The sequence below is a fragment of the Canis lupus genome, chromosome 13, assembly GCF_011100685.1.
Source record: "Canis lupus familiaris isolate Mischka breed German Shepherd chromosome 13, alternate assembly UU_Cfam_GSD_1.0, whole genome shotgun sequence".
NCBI lineage: Eukaryota > Metazoa > Chordata > Mammalia > Carnivora > Canidae > Canis > Canis lupus.
In genome coordinates, this window is record NC_049234.1 from 9,818,687 (window position 1) to 9,836,913 (window position 18,227).

Below are 18,227 nucleotides of genomic sequence, written 5' to 3' on the forward strand. Positions count from 1 at the left end.
TTCCAAATAAATTATGTAGAAACTCCACCCTCAAGGAGATTGAACATAACACCCTCACTACTTAAGTATGGCCTGCTTATAGTGACTTCCTTCCAAAGAATACAGTATGGGAAGAGGATTTTTTTTAAAAAAGTAACTTTATAGGAATGAAACCTGATGAACACTATATCGGCCAGTTGGTCAAGGTTAACACCAGCAAGGATAAGTCATATTGATCATGTGTACCTTTGATATAATGTCATGGAGATGGCACTTAACTTCTGTGGTCTTCCTACCTCAAACACATAACTCCAATCTGATCACACCAAATTCCCAAATCCTAATTGGAGAGTCTATCTACAAAATGCTGTCAAGGTCATCAAAAATGAGTAAAGTCTGAGAAACCGTTCCTGTCAAAAGGAACCTAAAGACTCATTATGGCTAAATGTTATGTGGTGCTATGGACGAGATCCTAGAGCAAGGAACAAGAAAAATAATATTACCTGAAAAATAAGAAAATATGAAGTATGGACTTTAGTTAATAATACTGTATTGATATTGGTTCATGAATTTTAAAAAAATTACCATACTGACATAAGATGTTAATAACAGGAGAAACTGGGAACTCTATGTATTACCTTCACAATTTCTAAATCTAAAACTATTCTAAAATAAAATGTTTATTTTTTAAGAAAAAGAATTACTTCAGTTCCTTCTATAGTTTCCAAGTTACTTTTCTATCCATTAGCATATTTTAACTTCAATTCAATAAAGAATGGACCCCTCTACTGTGCTAAGTACTCTTCCAGACACATAGAAATTGTCCCTAATAACTGGGCAGTAACTTAGATTGAGATTTGCCAAATCTACATAACTTTTAAGAGTCAGAGCAAGAACTCAATAGTAGATTTATAACTATAGATTTATTTCTTTTTTCCATTAAATTAAATTTACAACTGGAAGTAATATTATTTTACTTATTATTTGAGACACTCCATCATAACATGGTTTTCTAAGACATGTTAGCCTGGGTGCCAGTGTATAAAGAAAAAAAAATTTCCTTTATTTTGTGTCATTGTCCCATAAGCAACTGAGAATGTTCTCTCAGGTTCAGACCTCCTGAAGTTCTTATTCCTGAAATTCCTTAATTGATATAAAACAAAAAGACTTGATTTTAGTTCTATACTCTATGGTCTGTATATCCCAATCCTTTAATCAGATGACATTCTACCAAGTTGAATTCAGATAGCATAATATATGTTCTGGAATTCCTTTGCTTCAAAAGTGCATATGCTTAAATTCCAAATGCTTACTTACACTGATAGCAAAGCAAGGTAACAAAGCAAGAAATATCACTGGTTTGGACATAAAAGAGATTCAAATTCTAGCTTAAACATTGTCTTGTTTCATTATTTTGATCAAGTTATATACATATCCTTTCTGAGTAATAATTTCTTCTTCTGTAAAATGGGAATAATATCACTTACTTAGAGGTGCTTGAAGTATTAAATAAATATGTGTGTGTGGCTCACCAAATACAAAACCTGATGCGAAGTAGGGATTCAATAAACATTGTTAGAAACTTGCTAGGGGATGAAGTCTGTGAGCAGGAAAAGAAGAGCAATAAGATAAAGGTGAAAAAGTCTTTATTATAGAATTTTCCAGAGAAATGGCCATCAGACATGTAGAATACAAATTTTCACAAAAGGGGAATAATAGGGTAACTTGAATTAACCATTGGGTCAAAAGGTACTGAGATTCTCTGAACATTTGAAGCCTGGAAGATAATCATAAGTGCTTGAGCTTATTTCTGTCAAAACAAGAGCAAATAATTTCTTCTTCATGTCTGACAACTTGGCAAATCACATAATCTAATGTGTTAATCTAGAGGATGAGCCTTTTTATTAATAGCTTTTGTTCACATGCCAGCTCAGTACTCACAACTGTGCCCAAAAGTAGTGCCAGAGGGTTTGTATGAGCTCTTTCATTAAGTTAAATGTAATTAAATTCCAGACTTTTTACATTATAAATGGTGCTTCTTGATGTTCCTTAAAACTATAATGTACAAAGAGGATAAAATCCCATATATTTGGTCCTGTAGTGAAGGTCTTCTAAACATTGACTCTGTGGCCTCCAGCTCCTCCTCCTGTGACCCTATGTCTGAGCAATGGGACATGACTTGTAGGGCACCCATCTCCTTGTAGAGGACAGTAGAGAAATCTTCTGAAGATTGTCTCCTCACCTCTGATTCCCCAGCACTTTCCCCTCTAATATAGTCTTCTGACCTCTAACATTTGCAGCATCATGTGTGGAATCTGAAATTCTACCACCTATTTTTCTGTTTGGAAGTTGCTGCTTTTAATTTAAATGTTGACTTTATTTTCTGTATGCAAGTTTTGGAGCTCTAGGCCATGAACATTTTCAAAATAAATCAGCTCAATAATAAATATACATAATTCCCATTATAGGTAATGATCTGTGTGGTTCGGGGCTGCCAAGTTGAGCCCCAGATCAACATCCAGAAGTGTTTTTGAAGGCCTAATATGTATAGAGGCATTACTGGTGCTGATCCCAGCCATATGAGGTCAGTGTTTCAATTTCCCTGACAGCAGCTTCATTGGCAGGACAAAGTGTACAAGGGTTGCCAAAGCTAACATATCAGGTAGCTGGGCCTCCAAACAGATGTGTTCCCATTTTCTGTTATTCTCCCTTTGTCGGCAATTTCTATATGTGTACCAAAGCCAGATTGTGATGCTTACTTGGATGTGCTCAAAGCCCATTACAGTCCTTGGCCATATATGGATAAACTTGAGAATAGACTCCAACTCATAGTTTGATGTAGTTGATAATGTCTAAGACTCCTTATTCCATGGTCGAATTATCAGTTTAATCTTTTCTAGTGTTATCAGGGGAGCTGAGAGTTGGGGCGGCAGGGGGGAAGGGCGAAGTAGTGGAATTAGCATTACCTGTCATTTGCCTCTCCTCAACTTGATTTTTGTCAAGTCCTAGACTCATGATATCTGAGATTTTAGTCAGTTCATGCACCAGCTAAATGGCTGCATCAAAATTTCCTGAGATATAGGCTAATAGTACTGTGCAGCAAACTTATAAAATCAAACTTCCCAAACTGAGCCATGGGAAAGATCCAGATCAGTGATAACCTGAGCCGAGTTTAGACACCTTAAGAGTGCTTTGGATGATAAGTGTGCTGGTCATATGGGACCCCGGAATTTTTAACCTTCAGACCAGACCAGCAGTCAGGTTTGCAATTCACTAAGAAGGTTCTCTTTCACTCAAATTACAGTTACAGTACCACAGTAGAAGTCTTTCCAGTTTGTTCCAGAACTAATGTCAACTCCTGGAGAAGGCAGAGGGCTAAATGGGAAATGGGAAATGGAGGAACCCATCTGGAGGTGTCCTTATGTCTCAAATGAGTCTCTTACAGACAGCAAATAGATGGGTCTTGCTTTTTTATCCAGTCTGAAACCCTGTGTCTTCTAGATAGGATCATTTAGCCCATTCACATTCAGAGTAACTATTGAAATATATGAATTTAATGTCATCATAATACCTATTCAGTCCCTGTTTTTGTGGGTTATTTCTTTGGGCTTCCTCTTTCTTTTACAGAGTCCCCCTTAATATTTCTTGTGGAGCTGGTTTGGTGGTCACATATTCTTTCAGTTTCTGCCTATCCTGGAGTTCTTTATCTCTCCTTCTATTCTGAATGAGAGTCTTGCTGGATAAAGTATTCTTGGCTGCATGTTCTCATTTAGTACCGTGTATATATTATGCCATTCCTTTCTGGCCTGCCAGGTCTCTTGGAGAGGTCTGCTGTTAATCTGATATTTCTCCCCATATAAGTTAAGAATCGCTTATCTCTTGCTGCTTTAAGGATTTTCTCTTTATCTTTGGAATTGACAAGTTTCACTATTAAATGTCAAGGTGTTGAATGGTTTTCATTGATTTTACACAGTAGTTACATAGTATATGAAGTATTTTCCATGTGTAACATGAGAAGAATTATTTGTGTTTTAAGATTCTCTTCTACCTTCTAAAGAAGATAGACCCCAATGATTGGAGGGTCTCTTGTGGACTGAAAAGAATGATGCCTGGGCAATGATGTTTAGAGGGAATGGATAAAAGTTAAATTGAATTGCATGAGAAAGGGAGCAAGAGGGAGTGAATGGAAGCATTAGGTGGAGGAAGGGAGAGATTAGCCTGGAAAAGCAGGCCCTGAAGGACAAGAAGAAAGAAATCTGAAACTGAGAACTGGTCTGTGTATGATCAGCAGACCATGCTGCTCTAACAAAAACACCTCACCGTGTGGTGGCTTAAATGAGATAGATTATTTTGCTAGCATTTAATAGTTCAAGGATTAATAGTTGGGAACTTCTAAACTTCTAATGCTGTTTGTTAGTATTCTTTAGATCATAATAAATGGGAAAGAGTGAAAGGTGAGCAGCTTTGAGTCTAAGAAGATGATCGGGCAGTTGTACACATCATTGTTCATATCTCATAGGCCTGACTTGGTTCCTTGGTCACACCCAGATGCAAGGGATGCTAACATATGTCATTTCTAGCTGGGCAGTCATAATCTCAGCTAAAACCTGGAGCCTTCTCTTGCTAAAAGGAAGAAGGAGTATATGGATACAGTGACACATTTAGCAGTCTCTGCCCACTTGGCAGGAGATAGCTAATTGCCAGTTTGGGCATGTAATGTTTTATCCTGTGCTGTGTAAATGATCACCTTTAATTTTCCCCCAATATACTTAGGAAAATACACATTGTTCACTAGTGTTTTGGAGTGGTTTCTTTCTAGTAAATGTAAGTAGCCAAGTTCTGCTTCAAAGCTGACCCACTGGTGAAAACAAAAGCTCCACCCAGAGATAGTGACAAATGTGTTGCATATGTGTTGTCTTGTTTTATCTTCACAACAGCTCCATTAAGGAGCTATCACCATTTCCTTATTAAAAGAGAAAATGGAGGCTCAAAACATAAAAAACAACTAGTAGCCATGTATCTAGGAAGTGAAAAAGTTAGGATTCCAGCCAAAGAGTGCCTGATTCCAAAGCCCTTGCCCTATAGCCTGGTGCCCACTTCATGGGCTCCATACTCTACCTCCTGTCCTGAGGAAGAGAGCCTCATCAGGCCCAAGGATGTGGGTTATTTCACTTTATCCCTTTGTACATCTATTCCCCCCCTTTTTTCCCTAGGTTACTAAACCTTCTGCAAAGCAAACCCCAAACCACCTTAAGCAAATGATTTTAGATAGGATAAAGACCCATTATTTAGTTTGCAAACTCAACCTTTTGAAAGCTCACCCCACCCAGAGATTTGACAATTAACCTTTAAAACATTTTAATTTAGCAAAGTTATAGGGAAAAATTGGTAGAAATTTTTCCAGTGTCTTTTCAGAGAGATTCAAATGTGGTGAATCACAACACAGTTATGCATTGAATGTGTTGCCATTGATAATAAAGAGACACACATATCATGTCATGGAGGTAAGAACAATCTAAGGTTTCCATGACTTGCTGTTTCCATTAGCTAAAGAACTACTTTTAAAATACTAAGCATGCTTCCTAGCATAAATAATTTTGTTTCCAGGTTAACATCCTACCAAGAATGGCATACATAACATTTCTCTTGATAAATCCAGGATTCTTCTGCCCATTAAAAACTAGCCATTCCATAAGAAGGCAGACTTGCTTTCCACTGATGTATAAGAATCTTCTATGCACTATTTCCTCTGGTGAATGGAGAAATGTGGGTATTTAATCAAAAGCTGGACACCAAAAGGCATAGACCAAGACTGTGTACGGATTTAAAATATAAATCAAATAAATTCTCACACAGAATTCTGAAAAAATCTACTCTCATAATACCTTGCTAAAAAACAGGAAACAATCTCACCAGGGTCAGGAATTATGGTCGCAGAAGAATTATGAGCAACTCTGATAGAAAACTTCCCTCTCAGCTCTGTTTGAAAGTGTTTATGTTTCTCAAAAGACAGATGATTTATTTAGATGGTGTCAGCATCAGCAACACTCTACATGAGGTCTATGGATGCTAATCTCTGAAGAGCATCCTTAAAAATAATACTTTCATGGTGAAAGTTGGTAATTTCATATCACACTATTTGAGATACACGAGATACATCAACATATTAAGGCTGTACAAAAAAAAAATCCCTACTCACTTTTATATTTTTTATAAAGTATTTTTATAAAGTATATTTTTAATATAGTGTTTCCAAAACTTGTTTGACCATAGAATCATAAGAAAAAAAATACTATATCCTACCTCCACTCCCAATTTGCCATTCATTTTTCCACTTAGCCATCAAGATTATCTTTTTTAAAGCACTAACCAAATATGTCACTCTCCTTTTGCTCAAAAATCCCCAATGGCTTCACATCAACTCGGCATGGAAATCACAGCTCTCACCAAGGTCCATAAAGTTTATATGATCTGGTCTCTCACTTCTATCAATACCTATTTCACATATGCCTCCCTGGGCCACACAGACTGCCTTGACATGTCTGCAATATGTCAAGCTTTTTTTTTTTTTTTTTTTTTTTTTTTTTTTTTTTTTTGGTCTTAGGACTCTTCCTACTGTTATTCTTTGACTTGGTCATTCTTCCCCAGATATGTCTGTCTTTCTCACTGACCATATTCTGATCCTTGTTCAGATATCACATAATCAGAAAGTTTTTACCGTTTTACATAAGACATCATTTCTAAAATAATAATCTCCTTCTCTATCCTTTAGGCCTTTACCTTATCTTATTTTTCTTCAGAGTACTATTCACTACATGATATTATAGAATTACCAGTTTATTAGCTTATTTCTCCTCTCCTTTACTAGAATGTGAAGTGTGTGAACAGAGATCTTTTCTGTTTTATTTGCCTCTTTATCCCCAACTGTCTCTGACATACAGCAGGTATTCAATAATTAATTAATTAATTAATTAATTAATATATCACAGGACCAACATCATCCCATGAAATACATTCAAGAATTGTTGGTTCTCATAATGCCAAAACAAAAGGTAGATTTGATTAATTCAAATAATCAACTAAACTCAAACAAGCAGGAGGAGAAAAAAAAAAAAAAACATAAAACTTGTTATTTGGCTAATAAAACCAATCCAGAAAAAAAAAATGTTTAGGCTAAACCTTTTTTCTACGTGAGATTCCAGAACCATCCCAGAACAAATAGCTTTTAATCTCTTATTGCTGAGATGTATGATGTTCTAATTCCTTAGAGGAGGTTTCCTACTTTTTTTTATAGATAGGAAATGTTCAGCTCACAAAGCTGACCTAAAGTTGTGTGAATTATAACCTGGCCTGATCTCCACTGGAGAATATTCAAAAACTCCACGACCTTCAGTGAGGAAGACTGCAAAGTACTTTTCTGGCACCTGATTCTACTAAGTAGGTAAAATATGGAGTTTGATTAGTTTGCAATTCCAGAGGTCTTGCATCAGGAAATCAAGAAATCTTGCATCAAGTGGTCCAGTTTCACATTATTTGAATTATGATTCTAATGATCTTATTGTGAACCTAAAGTTCATATTATAACCCTTGAAAAATCAGAGAAAAGCAATGAAATAGAGATGTATTTTCCTCGAATATGTCACAAATTGAGAATGGGATATTATTTCCAACCATCACTAACATCATGAAAAATGATTGCCTTAACTCTTTTAAGAGTCAGTCACTCGTACTGAAGAATTACTTTCTTGAAAAACAAAATAAAGAAACCAACATTGAAAGTTACTCCTAAATTCCTCCCACAGAAAGCTCTAATTTCTAGCTGCCACTAAAAAGAAAAATGCTCACTATGCTCTCTTCCTTGCTTGGTAATAGCTTAGCAGTTGCTTTTTCAAAAACAAGGTTAGGAAAATTTGATGAAGTGGCTCATTTTTCATAATTATGTAAACTGTACATAGTGAACACAAAAAAGGAAAAAAAACTTGTGTGGGAGAATGTCACGACCCGCAGAAGCCTAGGTATGAATGAGTGCCTTGGATGGACTTGAATCCCAATCAATCTCAGGACAAGAAAATAAAAGAGACTCAAAGGAAACAATAAAGCAAAAGGATGCTAATTTCGAAGTTTCCACCGAGGCACAGAGAAAGGCTACAAAATAACAATGGCTTATGATGGTCCAAGCCTTATTCTATGAGCTTTTCATACTTTAACTCTCATGATAAAGACATTAGGCAGGAACTTCTGTAAACCTCATTCTATAAATGGGGACCCTGAGGCCTTAAGAGAAATGTAGATAAAGTTACTTTTCCTTACAACTTACAGCCCGTTGATAAGATAAATACCTGAGACAAGTAGGATGGGACATTCCTCAAGGAACTCGCAGCTGTCTTAATGTTCATGCTTCGCTAGAGGCCAAAAGCAACCCTGGCTTGACAATGGGCAGACCTCCAGGATCCCGTAAGTCATCTCTAACTACAGGACTGGGTGATGGGCACTGAGGAGGGCACCTGATGGATGTTATATGTTGGCAAATTGAATTTAAATTAAAACAAATGTGGAAGGTAGCTCCAGAAGACAGCAGAAGAGCAGGGCCCTCACCTCCCCCGGCCCCCCGCGCCGCTGCAGAACTGTCCAGCCGTCCTGACCAGCTCCGAACTCGGCCTGAGAGCTGCAGGGAGAGCGGCCGGAACACGACAGACGCGGCGGGAAGGGGGCAAAGATGAAGCCGCCTCCAGCGGGGCGGGGCCGCGACGGTCCCCGGAGTCTTCCCGCCGGGAGGGCGCTCGCAGGGAGCTCGGGCGGGACCGCAGGAGGCAGCGGAGCCGCTAGCGGGAGGGCGCCCGGGGGAGAGCGGGCCGAGCTCGGGGAAGGGCCGGGGCCGCGCCGGGGGGCGGGCGGGGGCTCCGGGCGGAGGGGGCTGCCCAGGGCGCGGGGGACACAGCCCGGGACCCTGCTCCCCCGGGACAGGCGGGGCGGGGAGGGCCCGGGACAGCGGGGACGCTCCTGCCCCGGGCCCCGAGCTGTGCGGGGCAGCGCCCCCCCCCCCCCGAGCATCCAGGCCCCTGCGGACTGGGAGCTGCGGTGGTCACGGGGGAGCTGACTCCAGGGCTGGGGGGCGGCCGCCGCCAGTGGTGGTGTCCCTCCTGGTGTCACCCTGTGCCTGGGAGGGGCGGCCGCCAGGGAACAGGGGCCTCGGGGTACACAGCTACCCGGAGGGGGGGCATCTCCCCAGGTGCACACACCTGAGAGTCAGCACAGCAGGACCCTCCCCCGGAAGACCCGCTGGAAGGACCGGGAGGAGCAAGTTCTCAGCGGAGCAGCGCTGGAAAGCTCCAGGGGAAGTCAAGGAATTTACAGTATATAGAACCAGAGGGTACCCCTCCTTTATTTTGTTTTTCCTTTTTCCAGTACAACTCGTTTTTATATTAGACTATAAATTTCCATTTTTTTCTCTTTTCCCACCTTAACTACAATATTTTACCACTTCATTTTTAAGCTTCTTCCTTTTTGACTTTCATATTTCTACAAGTACATGTCTTAGATATATTTTCCACTTCTAGATTCCCTTCAACATACTTAATTTAATTTTGGGAGATATACGAGATATTTTTTTTTTGTTTTGTGTTTTTTGTTTTCTCTGCCTCATTTTGTTCTACAATGGCGGGAGTTAATACCTTCTAAAACGTGACCAGCGTGCACCCAGAACCAAGTGGAATACTATGCTGCTTCATTCTGTGAGATTATACTCCCTCTTCATTCCCATTCTGCCCCCCTCTTTTATCTCATTTATGTTTTGGTGGTCAATGTTGGGGCTTTCCACAAGTATCACTGGTTTATACAAAATTTGGGACTGAGCATCTTCTAACATACAAAACTTAATACACTCAGAACCAAGAGGATCACCATCTAGGACCCCTCAGTAGACTACATTCTCCCTCCACTACAACTTCTTCACCACCACCGTCTCCCAGTCCCCTCTTTTTTTTCTTCTCTGTTGTCTTTTTTTCTTTTTATTTTGCTTTTTACTCTTTTTTTTTTCTTCTTCTTCTTTGGGATTCTTGTCCTTTTATTTTTTACTACTTTGTTTTAAGATTTGTTTTTTACTTTAGTGGTCCTTTTGTTTTATTTTGTTCTGATCGTTGTTTTTATTTTCTGGTCTCTGACCTCATCAGAATCATCTAGGGTGAAATTTACTTAAGTCGTGGTTGATATTCTTGACTCAGCCCGCTCATAAAGCCACTCTGCACTGAGCAAAATGACTAGAAGGGAGAACTCACCACAAAAGAAAGAATCAGAAACAGTACTCTCTGCCACAGAGTTACAGAATATGGATTAAAATTTGATGTCAGAAAACCAATTCAGAAGCACAATTATAAAGGTACTGGTGGCTCTGGAAAAAAGCATAAAGGATTCAGGAGACTTCATGACTGCAGCATTTAGATCTAAGCAGGTTGAAATTAAAAATCAATTAAATGAGATGCAATCCAAACTGGAGGTCCTAACGACAAGAGTTAATGAGGTGGAAGAAAGAGTGAGCAATATAGAAGACAAGCTGATGGCAAGGAAGGAAGCTGAGGAAAAAAGAAAAAAAATTAAAAGATCATGAGGAAAGGTTAAGGGAAATAAATGGTAGCCTCAGAAGGAAGAATTTACGTATAATTGGGGTCCAGAAAATGCCGAGAGAGACAGAGGACCAGAAAGCATATTTGAACAAATCATAGCTGAGAACGTCCCTAATTTGGGGAGGGAAACAGGCATTCATATCCAGGAGATAGAAAATCCTCCCTAAAATCAATGAAAACCATATAATACCTTGACATTTAATAGTGAAACTTGCCAATTCCAAAGATAAAGAGAAAATCCTTAAAGCAGCAACAGACAAGAGATTAAATTTATATGGGGAGAACTATCAGATTAACAGCAGACCTCTCCAAGAGACCTGGCAGGCCAGGAAGGAATGGCATAATATATACACAGAGTACTAAATGAGAACATACAGCTAAGAATACTTTATCTAGCAAGGCTCTCATTCAGAAGAAAAGGAGCGATAAAGAACTTCCAAGATAGGCAGAAACTGAAAGACTATGTGACCACCAAACCACTTCTGCAAGAAATATTAAGGGAGACCCTGTAAAAGAAAGAGGAATCCCAAAGAAATAACCCACAAAAACAGGGACTGAAAAGGTATTACAACGACACTAAATTCATATCTTTCAATAGTTACTCTGAACATGAATGGGCTAAATGATCCCATCAAAAGACACAGGGTTTTGGACTGGATAAAAAAGTGAAACCCATCTATTTGCTGTCTACAATAGACTCATTTTAGACCTAAGGACACCTACAGCCTGAAAATGAAAGGTTGGAGAACCATTTGTCATTCTAATGGTCCTCACAGGAAGCAGGGGTAGCCATCCTCATATCAGATAAATTAAAGTTTATCCCAAAGGCTGTAGTAAGAGATGAAGAGGGACACTATATCATACTTAAAGGATCTATCCAACAAGAGGACCTAACAATCATGAATATTTATGCCTCTAATGTGGGAGCTGCCAAGTATATAAATCAATTAATAACCAAAGTTAAGACATACATAGATAATAATACACTAATACTGGGAGAGTTCCACATGGCACTTTCTGCAAATGACAGATCTTCTAAGCACATCATCTCCAAAGAAACAAGAGCTTTAAATGATACACTGGACCAGATATATTACAAGGATATTTATAGAACTTTCCATCCAAATGCAATTGAATACACATTCTTCTCAAGTGCACATGGAACTTTCTCCAGAATAGACCATATAGTGAGCCACAAATCAGGTCTCAAGTGATACCAAAAGATTGGGATTGTCCCCTGCATATTTTCAGACCATAATTCTTTGAAACTAGAACTGTCACAAGAGGAAATTTGGAAGTAACTCAGACACGAGGAGGTTAAACAGCATCCTGCTAAAAGATGAAAGAGTCAACCAGGATATTGGAGAAAAATGTAAAAGATTCATGGAAACTAATGAGAGTGAAGGTACAACCATTCAAAATCTTTGGGATATAGCAAAGCAGTCCTAAGAGGGAAATACATCGCAATAAAGCATCCCTCAAAAAATTGGAAAAACCTCAAATACACAATCTAACCTCATACCTAAAGGAACTGGAGAAAGAATAGCAAATAAAACCTACACCAGAGGATCCCTGGGTGGCTCAGTGGTTTAGTGCCTACCTTTGGCCCAGGGCATGATCCTGGAGTCCCAGGATCAAGTCCCACATTGGGCTCCTTGCATGGAGCTTGCTTCTCCTTCTTCCTGTGTCTCTGCCTCTCTCTGTGTCTCTCAGGAATAAATAAATAAAATATTTAAAAATAAAATAAAATAAAACATACACCAAGCACAAGAAGAGAGATAATAAAGATTCAAGCAGAACTCAATTAAATAAAGACCAGAAGAACCATAGAACAGATCAACAAGACCAGGAGTTGGTTCTTGAAAGAATTAATAAGATAGATAAACCATTGGCCAGCCTTATTAAAAACAAAAGAGAAAAGACTCAAATTAATAAAATAATGAATGAAAGAGGAGAGATCACAACCAATGCCAAGGAAATACAAACAATTTTAAAAATGTATTATGAGCAGCTATACACCAATAAATTGGGCAATCTAGAAGAAATGGATGTATTTCTGGAAAACCACAAATTACCAAAACTGGAACAGGAAGAAATAGAAAATCTGAACAGGGCAATAACCAGGGAGGAAATTGAAGCAGATATCAAAAACCTCCCAAGGCACAGAAATCCAGGGCCAGATGGTTTCCCAGGGGAATTCTATCAAACTTTTAAAGAAGAAACAATACCTATCCTATTAAAGCTGTTTGGAAAGATAGAAAGGGATGAAATACTTCCAAACTCGTTTTATGAGGCCAGCATCACCTTAATTCCAAAACCAGACAAAGACCCCACCAAAAAGGGGAATTATAGACCAATATCCCTGATGAAAAAAGAAACAAAAATTCTCAACAAGATACTAGCCAATAGGATCCAATGATATATTAAGAAAATTATTCACCATGACCAAGTGGGATTTATCCCCAGGATGTGAGGCTGGTTCAACACTTGTGAAATAATCAACATGATAGATCACATCAAAAAGAGAAAAAAACAAGAACCATATGATCTTCTCAATAGATTCGGAGAAAGCATTTGATAAAATACAGCATCCATTCCTGATCAAAAGTCTTCAGAGTGTAGGGATGGAGAGAACATTCCTCAGCATCTTAGAAGCCATCTACGAAAAGCCCACAGCAAATATCATTCTCCATGAGGAAAAACTGAGAGCTTTTCCTCTAAGATCAGGAACATGACAGGAATGTCCACACTCACCACTGCTATTCAACAGAGTACTAGAAGTCCTAGCCTCAGCAATCAGACAACAAAAAGAAATAAAAGGCATTAAAATTGGCAAAGAAGAAGTCAAACTCTCCCTCTTCACAGATGAAGTGATACTCTACATAGAAAACCCAAAAGAGGAATGCCTGGGTGGCGCAGTGGCTGAGCATCTGCCTTCAGCCCAGGGCATGATCCTGGAGTCCCAGGATCCGGCTCCCTGCATGGAGCCTGCTTCTCCCTCTGCCTGTGTCTCTGCCTCTCTCTCTGTCTGTGTTCTCGTGAATAAATAAATAAATAAAATCTTAAAAACAACAACAACAACAACAAAAGACTCCACCCCAAGATTGTTAGAACTCATACAGCAATTCAGCTGTGTGACAGAATACAAAAATCAATGCCCAGAAATCAGTGGCATTTCTATACACTAACAATGAGCCTGAAGAAAGAGAAATTAAGGAGTCAATTCCATTCACAATTGCACCCAAAAGCATAAGATACCTAGGAATGAACCTAACCAAAGACATAAAGGATCTATACCCTAAAAACTACAGAACACTTCTGAAAGAATATGACGAAGAAAAATATTCCATGCTTATGGATTGGAAGAATTAATATTGTGCAAATGTCAATGCTACCCAGGGCAATGTGCACGTTTAATGCAATCCCTCTCAAAATACCATGGACTTTCTTCAGAGAGTTGGAACAAATCATCTTAAGATTTGTGTGGAATCAGAAAAGACCCCGAATAGCCAGGGGATTATTGAAAAAGAAAACCAGAGCCAGGGGCATCACAATGCCGGATTTCAAGTTGTACTCCAAAGCTGTGATCATCAAGACAGTGTAGTACTGGCACAAAAAAACAGACACATAGATCAATGGAACACAATAGAGAATCCAGAAATGGGCCCTCAACATTATGGTCAACTAATATTCAACAAAGCAGGAAAGACTATCCACTGGAAAATGGACAGTCTCTTCAATAAATGGTGCTGGGAAAATTGGACAGCCATGTTCAGAAGAATGAAACTAGACCATTCTCTTACACCATACATAAATATAAACTGAAAGTGGATGAAAGATCTAAATGTGAGACAAGAATCCATCAAAATCCTAGAGGAGAACACAGGCAACACCCTTTTTGAACTTGGCCATAGCAACTTCTTGCAAGATACATCCATGAAGGCAAGGGAAACAAAAGCAAAAATGACCTATCAGGACTTAAGATAAAAAACTTCTGCACAGCAAAAGAAACAGTCAATAAAACTAAAAGAAAAAAAAAAACTAAAAGACAATCTACAGAATGGGAAAAGATATTTGCAAATGACATATCAGATAAAGGGCTGGTTTCCAAGATCTATAAAGAACTTATTAAACTCAACAGCAAAGAAACAAACAATCCAATCATGAAATGGGCAAAAGACATGAACAGAAATTTCATTAAGGAAGACATAGACATGGTCAACAAGCACATGAGAAAGTGCTCCGCATCACTGGCCATCAGGGAAATACAAATCAAAACCACAATGAGATACCACCTCACACCAGTGAGAATTGTGAAAATTAACAAGACAGGAAACAACAAATGTTGGAGAGGATGTGGAGAAAGGGGAACCCTCCTGCACTGTTGGTGGGAATGTGAACTGGTGCAGCCACTCTGGAAAACTGTGTGGAGGTTCCTCAAAGAGTTACAAATAGAGCTACCCTACAACCCAGCAATGGCATTGCTGGGGATTTACCCCAAAGATACAGATGCAGTGAAACAGCAGGACACCTGCACACCAATGTTTCTAGCAGCAATGTCCACAATAGCCAAACTGTGGAAGGAGCCTCAGTGTCCATCAAAAGATCAATGGATAAAGAAGATGTGGTCTATGTATACAAAGGAATATTACTCAGCCATTAGAAACGACCAATGCCCACCATTTGCTTTGACGTGGATGGAACTGGAAGGTATTATGATGAGTGAAGTGAGTCAATCAGAAAAGGACAATCATCATATAGTTTCACTTATATAGGGAATATAAAAAATAGTGAAAGGGACCATAGGGGAAAGAAGAGAAAATGGGAAAAATCAGAGAGAGTGACAAAACATGAGAGACTTCTAACTCTGGGAAATGAACAAGGGGTAGTGGAAGGGGACATGGGTGAGGATGGGGTGACTGGGTGATGGGTACTGAGAGAAAGATTCCTAAATTCTTTCTGTGAAGACAGCAACCAAGAGAGCAAAGCCAGACAAAGGACGGAAAGCCAGCTCATTTCTCTCATGATCATGAATGCCTTTTTCACCTAAAATTGCATTGCTGAGAATTATCCATATCTTGGTGTCTAGGTGTAGTTTGTGTTGACTGGTGCAGAGTACTTTATTCTAAGCGCATACCAAAATAAGACAGTTTATTTTCCATTTCTTTTTTCAATTTTGTTATTTCCTAGTTTTTGTTACTATGCAACAGAGCTGCTATAAACATCTTTGTACAGGTTTCCTGGTGTAGGTTATACAGGACATTCTTCTAGGCATGTACCTAAGAGAAGAATTGCTGGATCATAGTCTATGCATATGCTCCACTTTACAGCATAAAACCAAACCGATTTCCAAATTAAAGAGGCATCTGCAGTTGCTTTTTGGTATGGTATAGGGAGAAACTCAGTTTCATCTGTTTCCTTAGGTATAACCTTCATCTAACTCCACTTGTTTAAAAGCTGTTTTCCCCAAATGATTTGGTGTGCTACGTCTTTTATATATCAAAGTTCCACATATATGTGGGTGTGTCTTGCAATCTATGTTTCATTGATTGATTTTTCTGTCCCTCCACCAAGATATAATTGCTGTAGCTTTTAAACAAGCCTGGATATTTGGTAGTGCCTGAGATCTCTTGGGCCCTTTGGCCTTCTGTATTAATTTTAAAGTCTGTTCTTCCTCTCACGAACATGTATATCTCTTTATCTACGTAGTTCTTTAATTTCAGTTATGTCTATAGATTTCCCAAGATGTCTCTCATATCTTTTGTCAGGTTTAATTTTGTATCTTTGATTTGTTGTTGTTGTTGGCCAAAGATAACGTTCTTTTTCATTAAATTTTCTTAACTGTTCCTGCTGTATAAGAATGAATATGCTCCTTGGTAACTTTCTTTCATCATTGCTAATTGTAGATTCTTTTGGGCTTTCTTTGTTAATGATAATATTGCCTTCATTTAATACTTATTTTTTATTCTCAAAAATAAGTAAAAGCTTATATATTAGTCTGACATTTTCATTTTATAAATTTAAAAATGACTAAGACATTTTGGTAAAGAAACATAATAGAAGTGTACTACCAGGAGAGAGACAATGGTAAGTACCACATCTGGGATGGTAGTTGCCATGGACAAGAGAGACAAAGGGGTAGCAGATAGAATCAGTTATTATCAGCATCCTAGTTTTGTATTTCTGGATGGTTTCATAAGAGTCTTCTAGAGAGACGGTTTAAAAAGTTGCCTTGAATGGAGTAATAATGGAATTATTATGACTAATGAGAATTAGTCATCAATCAACAATCATATTCATCCAATTTTATGATTCTGAGACCCAGTTAAAATAAGAACCCTATTAAAATAATAACCTCATTAAATTATAGGAGGGGGCTACTGAGGCACAGAGGGTACTCATAGCTTGATAACAAGTGATGGAGCTAAGATTTTTTTATACAGATGGTCTGACCCAAGAGGCCCATGATCTTAGTCATATGCTCTAAAATGGGTGGAATGTGCAGATGTAAAAGATAAAACTAACTAAATAAAATAGTATGGATAGTAGCAGCAAGAGTGGGAGCATATGTATTATCTTTCCATTAACTTACTCTTGTACAGTAATTACTAGACTCTTCGTAAACACAGGGCAATAAAGAACTGATGCAACTTACAAGAAAGAGGGAGAGTTGGATCCCTGGGTGGCGCAGCGGTTTGGCTCCTGCCTTTGGCCCAGGGCGCGATCCTGGAGACCCGGGATCGAGTCCCATGTCGGGCTCCCGGTGCATGGAGCCTGCTTCTCTCTCTGCCTGTGTCTCTGCCTCTCTCTCTCTCTGTGTGTGACTATCATAAATAAATAAAAATTAAAAAAAAATAAAAAAGAAAAAGAAAGAGGGAGAGTTAAGATTTGAGCTATGCAAGATTTGGGATGAAAGAATGACACAAGAGAAGACTCTGGGAATGAGGAACAGGGCTGAGACAGTCAGCCCACTCCTGACAGCAGAGATGTTAAGAGTCTCTAGAAAGAAGGAATCTGTGGTTAATATAAAAGCTACAACTGCATAATATAAATTATCCACCTAGGTTATATATATGACTCATGTGGCAGCTGGACTCACCCTGTACTCTGATATTTAATTAAATTTTTGTAAAATGCTAGACTCCCCCCCCCCACCACCACCATACACATGAAGTTCAAAGGAATTCTTAACAGCTCACATCTCCTATGGTGCCTACATTCTATAGTTCTGCATCCATGAGTTCTCAAGCTCACTCACATCCCACTTCCCATGACTGTTGTCTTCTCTCCTGTCTGCACTAACCCACATGCAGAACATACCTCCTTTTATATTATTTCTTCCAAAACTACTCTCATAAGGCATTTGTATGCTACCCTAGCACAACCACCAATTTAAATTTTAATATTAAACATTACCATTTAGAAGTCCTTTAGCGCCCATGCCGTCAGGTGTTCCTCCATGACCACCCTTCTCCACAGAGCCCAGCCAGTGGCTGTGTGCATCCTCACATTGCTGCTTCTTCATCTCCTCTCCAATTTCTTCCTTGGCATGGATTCAGCTTCATGTTAACTTCTCACAGACTGTTTTCGCCTTCTCTTCCTCCGTTATTTCATAGCAGCACTCCAACT